The sequence below is a fragment of the Nipponia nippon genome, unplaced genomic scaffold, assembly GCF_047370975.1.
Source record: "Nipponia nippon isolate SJK-2023a ecotype South Korea unplaced genomic scaffold, ASM4737097v1 scaffold_1, whole genome shotgun sequence".
Taxonomy (NCBI): domain Eukaryota; kingdom Metazoa; phylum Chordata; class Aves; order Pelecaniformes; family Threskiornithidae; genus Nipponia; species Nipponia nippon.
This window is the reverse complement of record NW_028262290.1, coordinates 72,677,928-72,693,120: the sequence shown is the minus strand read 5'-3', so window position 1 is coordinate 72,693,120 and position 15,193 is coordinate 72,677,928. Positions and strand designations below refer to the sequence as shown.

Below are 15,193 nucleotides of genomic sequence, written 5' to 3'. Positions count from 1 at the left end.
TTGTTAAGTCACTTTTTCCCCAGCTGTAGCCAATACTTTTTAGACTGCCTTCAAGAAAGCCCTATCTTGCTTGCAGGAAGAAACTGCTATGGGTAAGGTTTCAAAAGACTACATGAGCGATATTTTAATCAAATAATAAAAGTTCAAAGCCAATTTAATCCATAGATTTTGGATTTACATTCTTTTTTACAACAATTTTTGCTATACAAGAAAAAGAATAAATTGATCCAGGAGGGAGACAAAATATTCCCTATCAGTATATCACTGTAAGTATTACAAGAGCTCAAGAGGATAGCTAAAATTTGGAAACCAGGAATACAATAAAAGTACAAAGACGACCACTGTCATATAAACAGCTGAGATTGACTGGACTCCTATTCCATGACTTTAAAGTAGCATTCAAATGACTGAGGCAACAATTTCATTTTTCTGTCTGCTCTCCAGGTTAAATGAAAATTATCTAAAAAATAGACAGGCTTATTCAGGAACCTTCAGACATTTCCATTCTCTCAACTGCTTTAAGATTTAAAATATACTTCTATTATGCCCAGTGAACAATCAGTATATATTACTTAATATTGCCAATCTTATACAAAAAAAACCCTATACATCTTTTTACAGTACTGCTTCAAATATTAGGAATACATCATTTGTTCAATTTAATTACAACATATAACAAAATGAATACACAGATATATAGTGAAGTCAATAGCAGAAAGTTTTTGCATAGGCATTAAGTTATTGGGTATTACAGTACTGGCAGGTAAGTTCAAACCACCATTATTCAAATCTTTTCCTTCTTACATTGAACAGCAGATATTGCTTCTCCTGACAGCTACAGAGTAGACAATCTTTTTAGGAAAGCAGATTTCACAGAATCATAGAATGCTTTGGGATGGAAGGGACCTTTAAAGGTCATCTAGTCCATCCCCCCTGCAATGGGCAGGGACATCTACAACTAGATCAGGTTGCTCAGAGCCCCATCCAGCCTGGCCTTGAATGTTTCCAGGGATGGGGCATCTACCACCGCTCTGGGCAACCCGTTCCAGTGTTTCACCACCCTCACCGTAAAAAATTTCTTCCTTATATCTAGTCTAAATCTACCCTCTTTTAGTTTAAAACCATTACCCCTTGTGTCCTATCGCAACAGGCTCTGCTAGAAAGTCTGTCCCCATCTTTCTTGTAGGCCCCCTTTAAGTATGGAAAGGCTGCAATAAGGTCTCCCCACAGCCTTCTCTTCTGCAGGCTGAACAACCCCAGCTCTTTCAGCCTTTCCTCACAGCAGAGGTGTTCCATCCCTCTGATCATTTTTGTGGCCCTGTAAGCTGACAGACAGTTATTTCTTTTCCTGAAACAACTGCAGTCTTAAATTGGGCTACTGACACCTCAGATGCTGACAGAGAGCAAACATGCCTCTTTAAAGCCATAGCTACTTCACATACACACTCCGGGAGGGCTACTGAGTGTGCTTGACTTAGAGTAACAGCCAGCTAAAGAATACAGACAGTATTTCCATCAGTGAGTATCACAGGCAGCATGAAGACAATGAGCAATTCATGAGTGAAAAGCTTTTGTTATAAACAGCAGCAAGAGAGGATTTTAATGTCAGTGCTAGCAATGCACCAAGCTCATAAATCACCGACATACAATAATTGATGGCTGAAGATGCATCAATAAGACCTATTTGAGCCTTCTGCTACCCTTCAGAGGCCTAGACGGCTGAGGTGGGATTATCTTTGTTTTTTCTTTTTGGAAGATTCACAGTTGGTGACCCAGCACCTAGCTTTTTCAGTACAGCAACACTCCTGCCAATCAGCATCCCAGAGCTATAAACTGACTCCAATCTTTAATAAATCCCTGAAGAGCTGTGCTAGCTGGTCTTCCAATCCCTACACTACAGGACTGGAAGAGGAAAATCCAGGTCACATCAGCACCAGTGTTCTAAGTGAAGACCTCCATTTCCTCAAGAACAACAATTTTGTCATGTGAGCTACAGACCTTGCAAATTCACCATTACTCAGAAGAAACTTTTTTTTTTTAAACTGAGTAATTTTAGCTTCCCTATCAGAGCTGAATGCCTGTTCCAAGACTCTATTAAGAAATAAAAAGCTGAACTACCCAAAATTTATATTACAATGGGATAGTGTCACAGTAGTAGAGATTAGGCTATTAGTATACTATTTGCTGTCTGCAACAAAAACCTGTAAGCACCTCCACATATTTTAGATACTCAGGCTTGCGACATGATGTAACATAGCATGAAGGCTTCTAGCCAAAAGCAGCATCACTTGGCCTTACAAGGCATATGTTCACTTAGACCAAATGCATGCAAGCAGTCAAGAATTTCTAATAATCAACAAGTCACACATTCCAAAGACTATTTTAAATCATCTGACAGGTGCAAGATGAGCTATAAGTAGGACAGGCTAGCTGACAGAACTTCTTTTAAAGCTAAAATTCCTGATGAAAAAAAAATTAGATTTACTATTGCGAGAAATCTTCCTTAAGAAATCATATGCACTAGATTAGACTATGTGGAAGTGAAAACACAGTAAGCTGTTCCATATTCGCAATGCTCATATTTTCCATCTTCCTTTATAATGTTTCTGCATAGTCCAGAAAATCAAATTTACTTCCAAATTTTTTAAAAGTTCTACATTAAAATGTCAAACTGCAAACTCAGTTTTTACCAGCTAAGACTGAACTACAATGAATACTATCCTTACCAATAGATCACTCTTCATACAGATGTCTCAAATACTCAGAATTTTCTGCAGATGATACTTCCTTCAGTCTGCACGTGTCAACAGTTACAAACAACAGGTTGCATTTGCTTTTGAAGTATTTTGAGGAAATAAGCAGATTGTTCTCGAAAACACTGATGAACACAGACAAAGGAGGTTGGAATTTACTCTCTATCCTGCTATCAAGATAGAAGTTAGAAGAGAAGAAAAACTAGCAACTCGGGTGTCAGTATTAAAGAATCACAAATTTCAAGGATAAATCTTTGACTACTTAAGGGTCAGAAGAATTCACTGTCACCAAGCTAGTTACACATTTTTCATAGACAAAGACCTAAGCTGACTATGAACAATCAAGTGAATAAGTCTTTTACAAGACAATCTTGAAATCTTCCTCATATGTTAGGAGAAACTGTTAAATCTTGCAAGCTAAGTCTCAAATGTTCCAAAATATCCAACCTCCATAAAGCTTCTGATTATTCTTTAGATCCATATCAAAGCCAAAAGCTAGAGTAGAATAAAATTGTTCATTAATTCTTCAAACATTTTTAAAGATGGCAGAAAATTACATAGGCAAATATTCATCATTAAGGATGAATCACTAATGGGCAAGAATTTGTATTAAAGAAAAGCAGAGTCAGCTAATTAGAAAAAAAGATTATAAAGGAGATTTCTGGAAACACAGGGTAAATTGCAGTGAACATTCAACCATCCTTATGTGAGTAACTGCAGAAACCTCTAATCCTGAAAACTTTCTAGTGTAGATTAAAAATCAAGAAGGGGAACTTGAAGAAATACGAAATGCATTCGAACAACATTTTTTTCCTCTGCCTTCAATATATGTGGAAAATATTCAAAAAATTTAAGTGTTCTAGAAGAAAAACTTGGAAAACAATATAGGTAACGAAAAAATTGATGTTACATGCTGGGGCCTAGGGTGTTTATCCTAGAGAAGCTGGCTGAATTCTGCCTAGAGTAACTGAAGAACTTGCTGGCTAATCAAATACAGGCAGATATCAAGTTAAAATCTGCTGAATAGGATAATGCATGTGACTAAACACGAAGACTTAAAGAATTAGAAAATATAATTTGACAAAATAAGGATGACCATCATTTAACACAGTGGGTTATATTAGCTCAACTAAAATGAAGAATGGTAAAGAATTCAAAGTTTTTGTTAACAAGTGTTACTTGCCATCCCTTTAACAGTGATGCTGCAGATAGTTTAAAAAAAATGAAAAACAGCACACACACCCCACCACACCTAGGGAAACACGAAAATTCTAATTTATTAAATTAGTGCAATGTTTCTCACAAAACTTGTGCCGCTTTGCTATATCCATACGCAAATAAAAATTCTACATAGAAAGCAAATGTCTGTATTTATACAGTCAGGCCATATAGCTCTTAAGCATGCGTTCACACATGAAATCTGTTTTCACATCATAAAGCTGTCTGCTCAGCAGGTAACTTCTGCTGCTAACAACTGTTTTATATTTAATTAACACACACAGTATTGCACTAAGGATAAGATTCTTTACATCCATCCTTCACGTTCCCTCTTACTTATACTCCCTTGCTTTAGATTTAGTTTTTCTTAATTCTGACTTCCCAGAGATCTCTGACAAGACAAGCTTGAGAAATACTATGCTTTAACTTCTTTATTTCCACCCATGCAAATGTACACATGGTATAAAAAGAACAACTATGAGATTTTCTTTTCTACAAGAAAAAAACAACTATCAGATAAAAAGCTAAATAGGCAGGCTAATAAAGCAGAGTTCTGGAAATTCTTTAGAACTTAGGATCATTTTCAAGACTGAACAAGGAAAGAAGAAACTGAAAAGGAGAAGTTGCTGTAATAGTTTGCAATCAGCCCAATATAGCAATGGCTCTTCTTCAGGACTAGAGTCCTGGATACTTACTTTGTCCCCATGGCACCTTGGTCTTCAGCACTGGTACTAATATTTCCACAGGACCAGAGCTTAAACTCTAGAATTCAGACTTCAGGTGAGCTACAGAGGTTTATATGCTGAAGCACCTCTGATGACTGACAGTACAAGAGAATTTACAGAAGTATCAATACTGTCTATTTTGAACTGTTGCAAAGGCTAGTTTCACATTTTGGGATATTCTCACAGAAGTCTACTCTCCCTTTCCTTTTCACTGCATTTTCACCTTTGATATACAAGCAAGCAAACTGTTCTTAACTCTCAGCTCTGACCGATTCTGCTCTGTGCAAGCAGATGCGCTCTCTTTCCCCCACTGCTCTTACATCTACACCTCCTAGGCTGCCACCAGACAAACAAAAATGAAGATAAGAGGTGAAGCAGAGACAGGATGAAAAAGTGGATTTCTGTTGCTGCTGGAATCAAGACTATTTAACAGAAGGAGGAGGAAGGAGGAGGAGAAGTTACGACCCCACCTGTCCAAGAAATATACAGCTGCCCATATGATTCAATAAACCTGAAGCACGCAGTATGGACCTATCCACCCAATATGTCTTTCTGTAACTGTAAAACTACACAATTATAAATGATGGACCTAAGCACAAAAATTGTAATTGACTATGGACATACACCTAGCTCATTAGAAGTTATCAGCAGGCAGAGCTTCCATGTTCCATTAAATGGAGGGGAAAGAACTCAGTTTGACCCACCCAGGTCATACGCCAGTCCTAATGCAAATAAATGAAACCATTTTCACATTAGCAGTCCCTAGAAATATGAATATGTGGAAAAGCTAGATTGGTAGACAAACAAAACACCCAACTGAATATGCATGAAAGACTGGCAGAAATTTGATGGCAAACAAAAAAAGACAATATATGGCCAGCCAGCAGAACAAAATCACTTTTAATTGCAGAATACTAAGACTATATAAAAAAAAAACCAAAGACTAAAAAGGATAAGAAATCAAGTCTGTTAATTTCATTGTGAACAGCTTCGTCCTCTTCCCCTGCCCCAAACCAGATATATTAGACAACCTTATAAAAAATATTTAGAAACCAAGACTTCATTTGCCAGTATTTCGAGACAAACTAAATGCTGGCTACATTGAAGACTTTTCTCAGACTCATCTCCAATACTACAGTAAATATTTTAAACTTCTTTATATTCACTAGAGTAGTACTTACAAAAAATTAAGCAAAAAAAAATTAAACCACTAGTTAAACTTGGTTTGCTGAAACTTAAAAATACAAAGTATGAACACAGACCAAGAACATGTTGTATTTAAATCTAGCCAAGTGTGACAAAGAATATCTTGGTTTTATAGTTTTTCAGAATGAACTTTCTTCTGCACTCTGGACACACCATTATAAAAAGCATACTATTATTAATGAGAGAAAATGTAACATGAAGAAAAAGGTCTACATCAAACAGGTGGATATAAATTTAAAGAAGCTCTTGGGTAGCCCTATTAAGTCAGTATAATCACAGCATTTGTGCAGGGAATTCCAGTTTGGATTTCCGAAGGTTAAACAGAACCACTGAGCACTCTTCCCAACTTTCAACTCCATCAAAAAGTAAAAAAAAGACTTACATTCAAGTTCACATTTGATCAAAAGCAGTAGTATGGAAATGGTAAGTTGAATTCTATAGAAAACAGCAATCCTGTTTTGTTAACATCTTCAAAAATCTGTACTTTTTTAAACAAGAACAAACCTATCATGGTTTGAGCTCCTTTGTGAAAGAAAGTGCTAGAAAAACAAACAAAATCAATAAAACTGCAAAAAATTAGTTTTTACTTAGATCATGGAAAGTATTTAAACAAAATCATTTTTCACAGGACAATGCTACACTTTCAGCATTCTGTAATAAATGCTTTTCCAATGTTGCTGAATTTTATTTCTTAATTCTCTAGAAGAAAAACGGCAGATTCACTCACATGTTAAATTTCAAGGCTATACTCTTGCAGCTAGTGATTCCAAAAAAGGTTTTCCACCTGGCTTAACTTGTAAGTTTTCATCCTAATATGAAAAAGGTTTGGCAAATTTAAATAAAATAGCCATCTCAAGATATAGGCATTGCATCAGTAAGGGGAAAAAAACAAATAAATTTAGAATTTGTTATTTGTTGCACTGCGCAGCAGTCCAGAGAAACCTGAACAATGTGATATGTAATTTAAGGCAGAAAGATTATTTCTTGAAAGAGTTCACTTTTTTTTTCCAGTTACCTGTAAGATTGATGCTAACAATTTTCTGCATAGTTGCATAGAGTAAACAATCAGTATAACATTAGGTATGGCAGAGATGTATTAAATTTCACTAAATTACTTATGTTTCTTCAAATACTCAGGTGCTTATTACTTTGCCATTTTTTTCCAGAAGTTGTCAGGCACTTTGTAAAAACCAGCTAATGTATTTAATTTGACACATCATTTTTGAAGGTATAAAGCTGGTAGCAGCTTAAGCTTTTTTACAATTCAAAATTCATAGCTGACTGGAAGCCAAGAGAGAAACGTGTCACCGTAAAAAAGGTTAAGATGTCAGAAAACATTAAAAAAGGCAACATGATGGAACTGTTTCGTAAATTCGGCTATATATTAATTGGAGACCCCAGCACTTGAGTAATACAATCACTTTTTCAAATTTAAATTAAATCAGATACTTTTAAAGCCTCTTTTAAAATTCTGTGCTCCGATTCATTTAAAATTACTTTTCAGTAACCTTTCTGAAAGATTTTCAGCTTCTCTGAAGATACTAGAATTTTTACAACAAGAGAGAATAAACATGCCTGAGAAGTCATACCACATGGTTAGATCATGGCTAAAGATTCACCAACACACTACTAAGTAGTTGCTATTCCATCTTCTCTCTCATTCCAACATGCCAGCCTTCTGCTTTGCCAGCAAAAATTTACACAGCAGTGAAGAAACTCAATCAGAAAACTGATACAACTGAAAAATAACCAAGAACAATTGTGTCTTTTCAGCCACACCAGTTTCCCAGTGCAGACCCAGACCAAAGAATGCAGGCAAATCAGGTATCCCCCCCAACAACAGTTATTTCCACTCAAATCTGTTACTTCATTAAACTCACCATTAGTCAACAACCGCAGAAGAGGTGGCTGGGTTTCAGCAACAGAAATATCAGTGGATCTACAGCTTGAAAGGCCATAAGCAGTAAATCCAGAAATAAAAAAAATTATTCTGCCTTTTTTTTTTTTACCCTAATTTTTTTATTATGAGTAGCCTCGACTATTATTTAACAGTATTCAGTAGTAATTTTGGATACATTTTTCCCTCTCCCCTAAACTGACACTTGTTCAAGCTATACTTTTTAAGCACTGAATTTAAGAGTACATGCCAGATTACAATCTCCTGGAGTTGACTAGAAAAGGACCCACTTAGGCCTGAAACAGGCTTTTCCCTTTTTACCCGACTTAACCTGAACTTCAAAGTTGGCCCCAATGAGTTCTCAGTCTGTGAAAACTAACCTTATGCAAGGTGCTAACAGGTTTGCAGGAAAGACAAAAAATCAAGGCGAAGAAGCACAAAATGTCAATACCAAGGATCTCAAGTGGAGGACAACATTTAACACACTAAATACAAGTGAACTGGTTCATCTTTTCTGCCAAAGGAAACAGACTTGTCCTACCATGTCTTTGCCCATCTGTCCCATTAAACTTTGGTTCTCAATTTTGTTTCAAATCAAGCTTAAATAAACAGTAGCAAGTGGGAGATGCACACGGAGAGAAAGCTTGACAAGAACTTCGTTGTTAAGCACCTCATTGGGCAGCCAGTGGCTGCACAGTGGTAGTTTAATAAGTCACCTCTCGTCTGACAAGGATGTTTTAAGGGAACTGCGTTTACTGTAGAAACACAGAAAATAAAAACTAGGCTTTCTTAGTTCAGCTGGATGGAAATTGATATGAATTCCAGCTCATTGGCCTAGATTGCTCTTTTCAAGGTGATATCATACTGCGAGATTAAAGGGAAGTTTAGGAGAGCTAAAAATGGGGTGCTCTACCCACTTGGATATTACACTTTCCAATACCCAGAGACAACCACAGTAACCGATAAATTTGGCTTGTGCTAATATCTAAAGGGATTCTTATGGACACCTGTTTAATAGCTGCAGACAACTGAACTGGTCCACCAGGACTCTGAAGGAACAGAAAAATATGGAATACACAATGACAAAGTAGTTGCATGCATGCACTCTCTAAGTGCTCCCTTTGCTCTAAGATACATCCAAAGCAGACAGACCTGACCAATGTGCCAAAAATTCCTGGATCACATTTTGTACTAACCTCCTCTGCGGGTTTACAGCCATCTGGATGGTCCACTAGCACCAGTGGCAAAATCCCAATACATTGCTGTAGAGTGCCTGTAGTAGGAACCATAGAGCAACAGATTGACCTAGGCCATTCTGACATGAACGCAGAAGCACAAGAGGTCTTCCATCCACAAGGTCTTAAGGCTGTCCTAGAAGAAGAACAGAAATTCAGATAAGTTCCCCACTCAATTGTGGCAGAGCTTGAGGCGGAAGGGGAAGGGGAGGAAAGTTTTCCAGCATTTAAGACTTCAAAATCCTGTGCAAGGGAGAAGGAGCCAAAAGACTGCTTCTAAAAAAAGGCAGTGAACTGAGCCTGTGAGGAAAACAACATATGCAGGGTAGAGTGGAGAGGTGGAACAAGTCATTAAAATTTTTTAGCCTTTCAGATGATATGATTTAAGTGGGAGGACTGCCTGTCCTCCCAAATAAGCAGTTATCTATTTTTGAGTTCTATATATGTCGCCCTCTATCCAATCATGAACACTTAGCACAACAAACTATGAATTGTTCTCGATAAGGCTAGAAAACAGCCTCCTCAATGGCACACATTCACATGAGTAGTTCCCCAGATGATCGTTCTTTTGGACTAAGTTTTCCCATACATATTCCAGTTTATAGATGTAGTGTTTTTTACATTCCTTCATCTCTCACCCACAAGTTAAACATTAGCATTTATAATGACAGCTTTTGTAAAAAAAAAAAAAAAAAAGTGTTATTAAACTAACACAGGCCTGATGCTTAAGAAGTAATGTTTTTTCACTTCTAAAAAAAGGTGACACCTGAAAAATGATGCCTGAGCCTTTCCAAGTGTTATCTGTTAAAATTTTAGCAATATTGAATGAATTACTTCAAATCTCTTCCTTCATCCAGTTAATACAGCAACGTCCAAAGGAAATTCTAAGTAGCTGAAAAGTAAACGAAATATCTGAACAGACAAGAAAGCAGATTTTTTCAATTTTTAATGCAATTGTACCTTGCCTACACTTAAGTAATATTTGCCAAATATTATGAGCTGTTGTATTTGCCATATTATATATGAGCCTACTAAGTTATTCAAGTTTATTGCTCTACCTGTTTCAACTGTTAGCTTTATGTATTGCCCGTCCAGATGAAAAATTATGTACAAGGGAGAAAAAAATAAGATGCTGACACTATGATAACATGACAGTATGGAGGAAATAGATGGTAAGGAAAGCTAAGATTGGCAGTGATAGAAAAGATGTTTGTCAACTGCTTATTCTGAAACAAATTATTACTCCAGTACTGAGGCAGGTGAAGTAAGTATAATACTTGGCAGTTTCCCATTTTTTTTTGCATATCAAAGTAGAAAGGGAAAATGGCTCAACTCCTAATTTTGTTCTCCATTTGAGGATAGATTACCAAAATACTGATAAAGCATAGGATAGGAGTAGCAAGCAGTTTTATGTCCACAGAAGTGGCTTACAGTCTGAATTTTAAAAGAACTGGGTAAGGATCTCCCAGAAATAATATCAGTTTTTACCAAATCTGAAAAAATAGGGAAGTTTCAAAGGGCCAGAAAAATACAAATTCACAAGATGACCCAAGACATAACCAGCAGGACACCCAACATAAATCACATGATTATTATCTTTCTGAAAATATTACATATTAACAGATCATGACATAATACTGAAGACATCCAACTGCCTTTATCAAAGCAAATTAGTCACAGCCTTCAAGGTTAAACACACAGACTTCTACGATATATCTGACTAGGCTCTACACACAGCACTGTAACATGCAATACACAAAAAAAAAATCAAGTGTTGCTTATGTTAAATTAGCTTTTTTTATATCGCTTTTCTTCAGTAAAACTCAAGTACCTTACAGAGGTGGAGAACATGATCCATTTTTACGGATAGGGCAACTAGTCTGTTACTGGCTAAGCAGCTGGCAAATCTGGGAGCGAGTTTTCTTCTATCTGCTCAAGAGTTAACTGAAGTATCTACCTATACATCTATCCGGTTAGATGAAGATCCATATTTTAGTGATTTCGCTAATTTATATATTTCTTCAAAAGATCCTAAGATGACATGCTCTTTGGTCAGTGCTGTCCAGACACGGGACAGAAATAGCTCTTACAAACAAAAAGCAAACAATGAGAGCAGGACACGGAGAATAGTCCATGTTGCCATTAGTAAGCAAGGCACATCTACCAAGGGCAGATGTTCGCTTTTTTTGTAGTGAACTTCCACACGCTTAAAAGCTTGTAATTTCCCTTGATCTTTTCTGTGGCTAACAAAAACGCCAATTCAACCATTCTTTCTGCACATACCATCTTTCCTAAATTGGCAGTCATTACCATTACCCTCCTAAGGCACATTAACTGTGCCTACATCTTTCTTGAAGTACAATGGCCAAAACTGACACAGTACTTTAACCTTACAATACTGAAGAGAGCAGAAGGTTCAACTCTACACGTCCTCCAGATTATACCACTGTTTACTCATGCCAATACATATACACACCTCTTCTTTCTGAACAATGCTGCATTGTTAACTTTCATTTTATGATCCATGGCTTGTCCTAGATCAGGGTGGGGAATGGGGTGACAGGAACAACGTAAACAGTTGTTCTCCATCTTTTATTTTTACATTATTTTGACCTAAATATAAAGCACTTATTTTTCTAAATCACATCCTATTCTTTCAGGCCATCTTTCTAACATTCAAGATTCTTCTGAATTGCCATCCCAGCTTTGTGTACCTGTATTTACTCCCAAACACCTTTTGTCTTCAGATTCCATAACCATATGCTATTCCATTACCCAGTTCACGAACAAGAACAATAAGCTGAAACAACTACACAAAATCCCACACAACATGCTTTCCCTTGCTGAAAGTGAACTACTGAGAAATAAAACTCTGGCTACTGTTAACCTAATGATTTTACACACATCCTAAAATAGCTTTTTTTTTTTTTTAATCTAGGTCATGTTTCCTTAGCTTGCTCTGTAAGAGTACCACATGTGGCTTTCTCCAGTCCACAAGCTTCCTGTTGTAAAGGAAGTTAGATTGGCTTGATCATGCATTTCTGATCTTCACAATAAGGCTTCCAAAATTGCCTCCCTAAACTGCATGTTCAAAGAGAGGACTGTCTTACCTGTCACTACATCTCTTCAGTATGTTTCTACTCTAGCTGGGTTTTCCATTATATCCTGTCAAGAACAAAAATTAAGGCACGGTATGCACACAGAACTGGCTGGTGATTTTCTTGTGGTTCTGACTCAAAACAAAATACATTTTAGCCAGAAACAGGCAAAAGAAACCAAGGTGAAGAAGATGCACTGTGCCCTTTCATTTTCTTGATGTAAATCCTCAGTAACCTAGAAAAAAATAACAACCTATACACACTGCTGATGTGGACAGGAGACCTGGACACCAATAACAGAATATGTAGGTGAACAAAAACAAGAAAGCATCTGCTGCAGTAGCAATTATGAGTACTTAGATTAAGGCTACCAGGAGGCATTAGCTTTCAATGCTCCACACCATGTTACACTGCTACACAATTTAAACTGAAGACTACTTCTGCTTTAAACTGTGCATACAAATAGCCTACAGACTTCAAATGAAGTTGTTTGAGCTAGGATTTCGGATTTTGGAATCCAAGCAGCTTCTGTTAATAAGAAGTTCTCACATCAACTCCAAGTATTTAACAGGATGAAAGTTAGATGAGGATGATTCTAGGCAAAGATCTCCCTTACCATAATTTTTACTGTCCTGTTTTATACTCCATTACCACCAGCTAAATATTCTGTCATCACTTGCAACAGACCCTCTGCACAGTGGGTGCTTTAGCTTTTGTAAGTGGCACCAAACAGCAAAGAAAGGTTTTTTGGAAAATTTTCAGGGGCATCCAATACTGTCAGCTTTTATTTAAAACCTAAACTTTAGCCAGCCACTCTGGTATGCTGACCAGATTCACAGCCACAATGTTTGTAGAGTGCAAAATATAATTCTCTCGTATTCAAGTGTCTATGCTGAACAGGCTCAATATTTGCATTCCCATTATTCAGAGAACATCCTTCTGACACATTTAATGTTAGTAACAGCAACAATCATGCGGAGCTACTTATGCACAATGAAATATCTATTCCTAATTGTCACTCTTTATCCCACTTACCACTTTCACCTCTTCCTAAATATAATATAGCCTGACTGTATGATTTTTTTTTTAGTCATGCATTATCTTCCCAGTCTGTACAGTCAATTTCTGTTTATTCAGTGACCCACCTCCCCCCACACACAAAACCATACAGCTGCCATAAAGTATACAGCCAACTCCATTTCGTCAGCTTATTTTTCTACCAGCTCAGTCCAGTGGTATGACCCTGTGCATGGTCAGAAACATCAGAGCAAGGGAATGAACAGGAAATCATGAAAAGGAAAGAAAATTATTAGCCTGCCATGAAACCCCAGAGAAAACAGATTTATAGCACTGGGAAAACCACATCTTCTACCTGTTGGTCTTGAAGTGACCAGCAATACATTAAAAAACAACAAAAAACCCAGAGCATACAACAAAACCACCACGGTTTTATTCCGTAATTCTCCATGGCTTTATCTTATACAGAAAGACAGCAACAGAAATAATCATTTGAATAAATCTTTCTTAATGGAAACAATCCAAAGATTTTTTTCCTGCATGCAATTTGTCAGGGAAAAAAGTAAGATTCATAAGCATCATTTATAATACAATCAGCAAAACTATAAACACTGGTATGTGTTCAACAGGTGTAAAGTACACACTGCTATCATACTATCTCCCCGAAACATATAAAAAAAAATGTCAAGGTAACAGTTATTTCGAGCAGGCTGACATCTGAAGTGTATGCCCTTACTTTTCTTGGCCTTCACCAAGAGGTTGTTCACCAACCAAGCAATGATTCTGGCAAGTACAGCCATGCAAACAACGCAGCAGCACCTTCCTCTCACAGCCTGCCTTCTTCTGGGGACACTGACTCAAAACAATGCAAGCCAACACTAGCAGTGTATGGAAGGGACAAAGAGTGACTGAACGCATAGGGTTTTCTTTAAGTAAATATTATTTTTAGAAGTCAACCGTAAAATGCTTCCCCCCGCCTCCCCACCCCCAAATCAAGACTACAACAAAGCTCATTTTCACTTTGCTTGAGAGTACTACACTTCTGGAAAGCACACAAAAAAAATGAATACACAAGACAATCTACTGCTCTCAACAGTAAAGTGTCTGCTATCATATTCAGCATCATTACTAAATCTCTTTGGACTGCAAGAAATACCTTTTTCATAATTCAAACAGTACCTACACAGAATTGCACAACTCTAAAAAAGAAAAAAGCTACCTTTCATAACCTCACAAGTGCTCCCCAGAAAGACAAATAACAAATTATTTGCAAAATCAGGAGCAGCACTACAGGTCTATAAAGACGAGAGAAGTCTTTCTTAACTATCGCGATTCAAAAACAGTAGTAAAGCAATCAGCAAAACCAGTTTATTTTGATAGCATTAACGTGCATCAGCCTTAAGTACGAGCACGGAGCATCAATGGCCCAGGCATGCTTGCCTTCAGTGGGACTATCAACAAAGAGCTGTGTGTTGACTGCTGCGAGCTGGCAGACACCCTCTGCACCTTCTCTTCAGCCACCAGGAAACACTACCCTCATTGTTCCACAAGTATGCAAAGCAACCAGCACGGATGCGTATGGAGGATGTGAGCCACAGTGCAAAATGCATTAGACACCTCTCAGCTCCTTCAGTTGACAAAGCGTTCACTATGAAGGAACCCAGAAGTCATGAAAATAAGATTTAGTGTCAAATACAAGTTTTCTGTTTGTTTTGTTTGTTTATAAAGAGTGGGTAATTTAGTTTTTCAGTGATATTTCTATTGTAATGGGCTACTGAAAATGTAAAGACTGAGCTCTACTTCCCTCTCAAAATCTCTACCTTCCTATCCTATTCCACAACACTTTCAAACTCCAGTCTTGCCTTCGCTCCTCCTAGTTGCGAGAGCTCAGGTGGGACCAGCAGCAGATGCACGCCCCTGACACTACAGACAACACATTTCCTGTACACAAAGCACTGACTTTGGACCTCACTGACAACTCTTCATCACAAGTCACATGAAGCTCAGGAGACGACAGATAATTATCGCTTACTGTAGCAGCTCA

At 37.3% G+C, this 15,193-nt stretch overlaps 1 protein-coding gene across 3 annotated transcripts in view; it reads right to left on the bottom strand.

The window, feature by feature from the left end:
• GALNT1 (polypeptide N-acetylgalactosaminyltransferase 1) overlaps positions 1-15,193 on the bottom strand; it is a 90,254-nt gene that overhangs the window by 56,396 nt on the left and 18,665 nt on the right. Inside the window, exon 2 of one of the 3 annotated variants that reach the window (XM_087759627.1) lies at positions 8,996-9,170. The exons of 1 other annotated variant lie outside the window; for it this stretch is intronic. The gene's annotated coding sequence lies outside the window, so the exon portion shown is untranslated. The remainder of the gene's footprint in view (positions 1-8,995; positions 9,171-15,193) is intronic. One more of the 3 variants, XM_087759628.1, reaches the window with a different exon arrangement.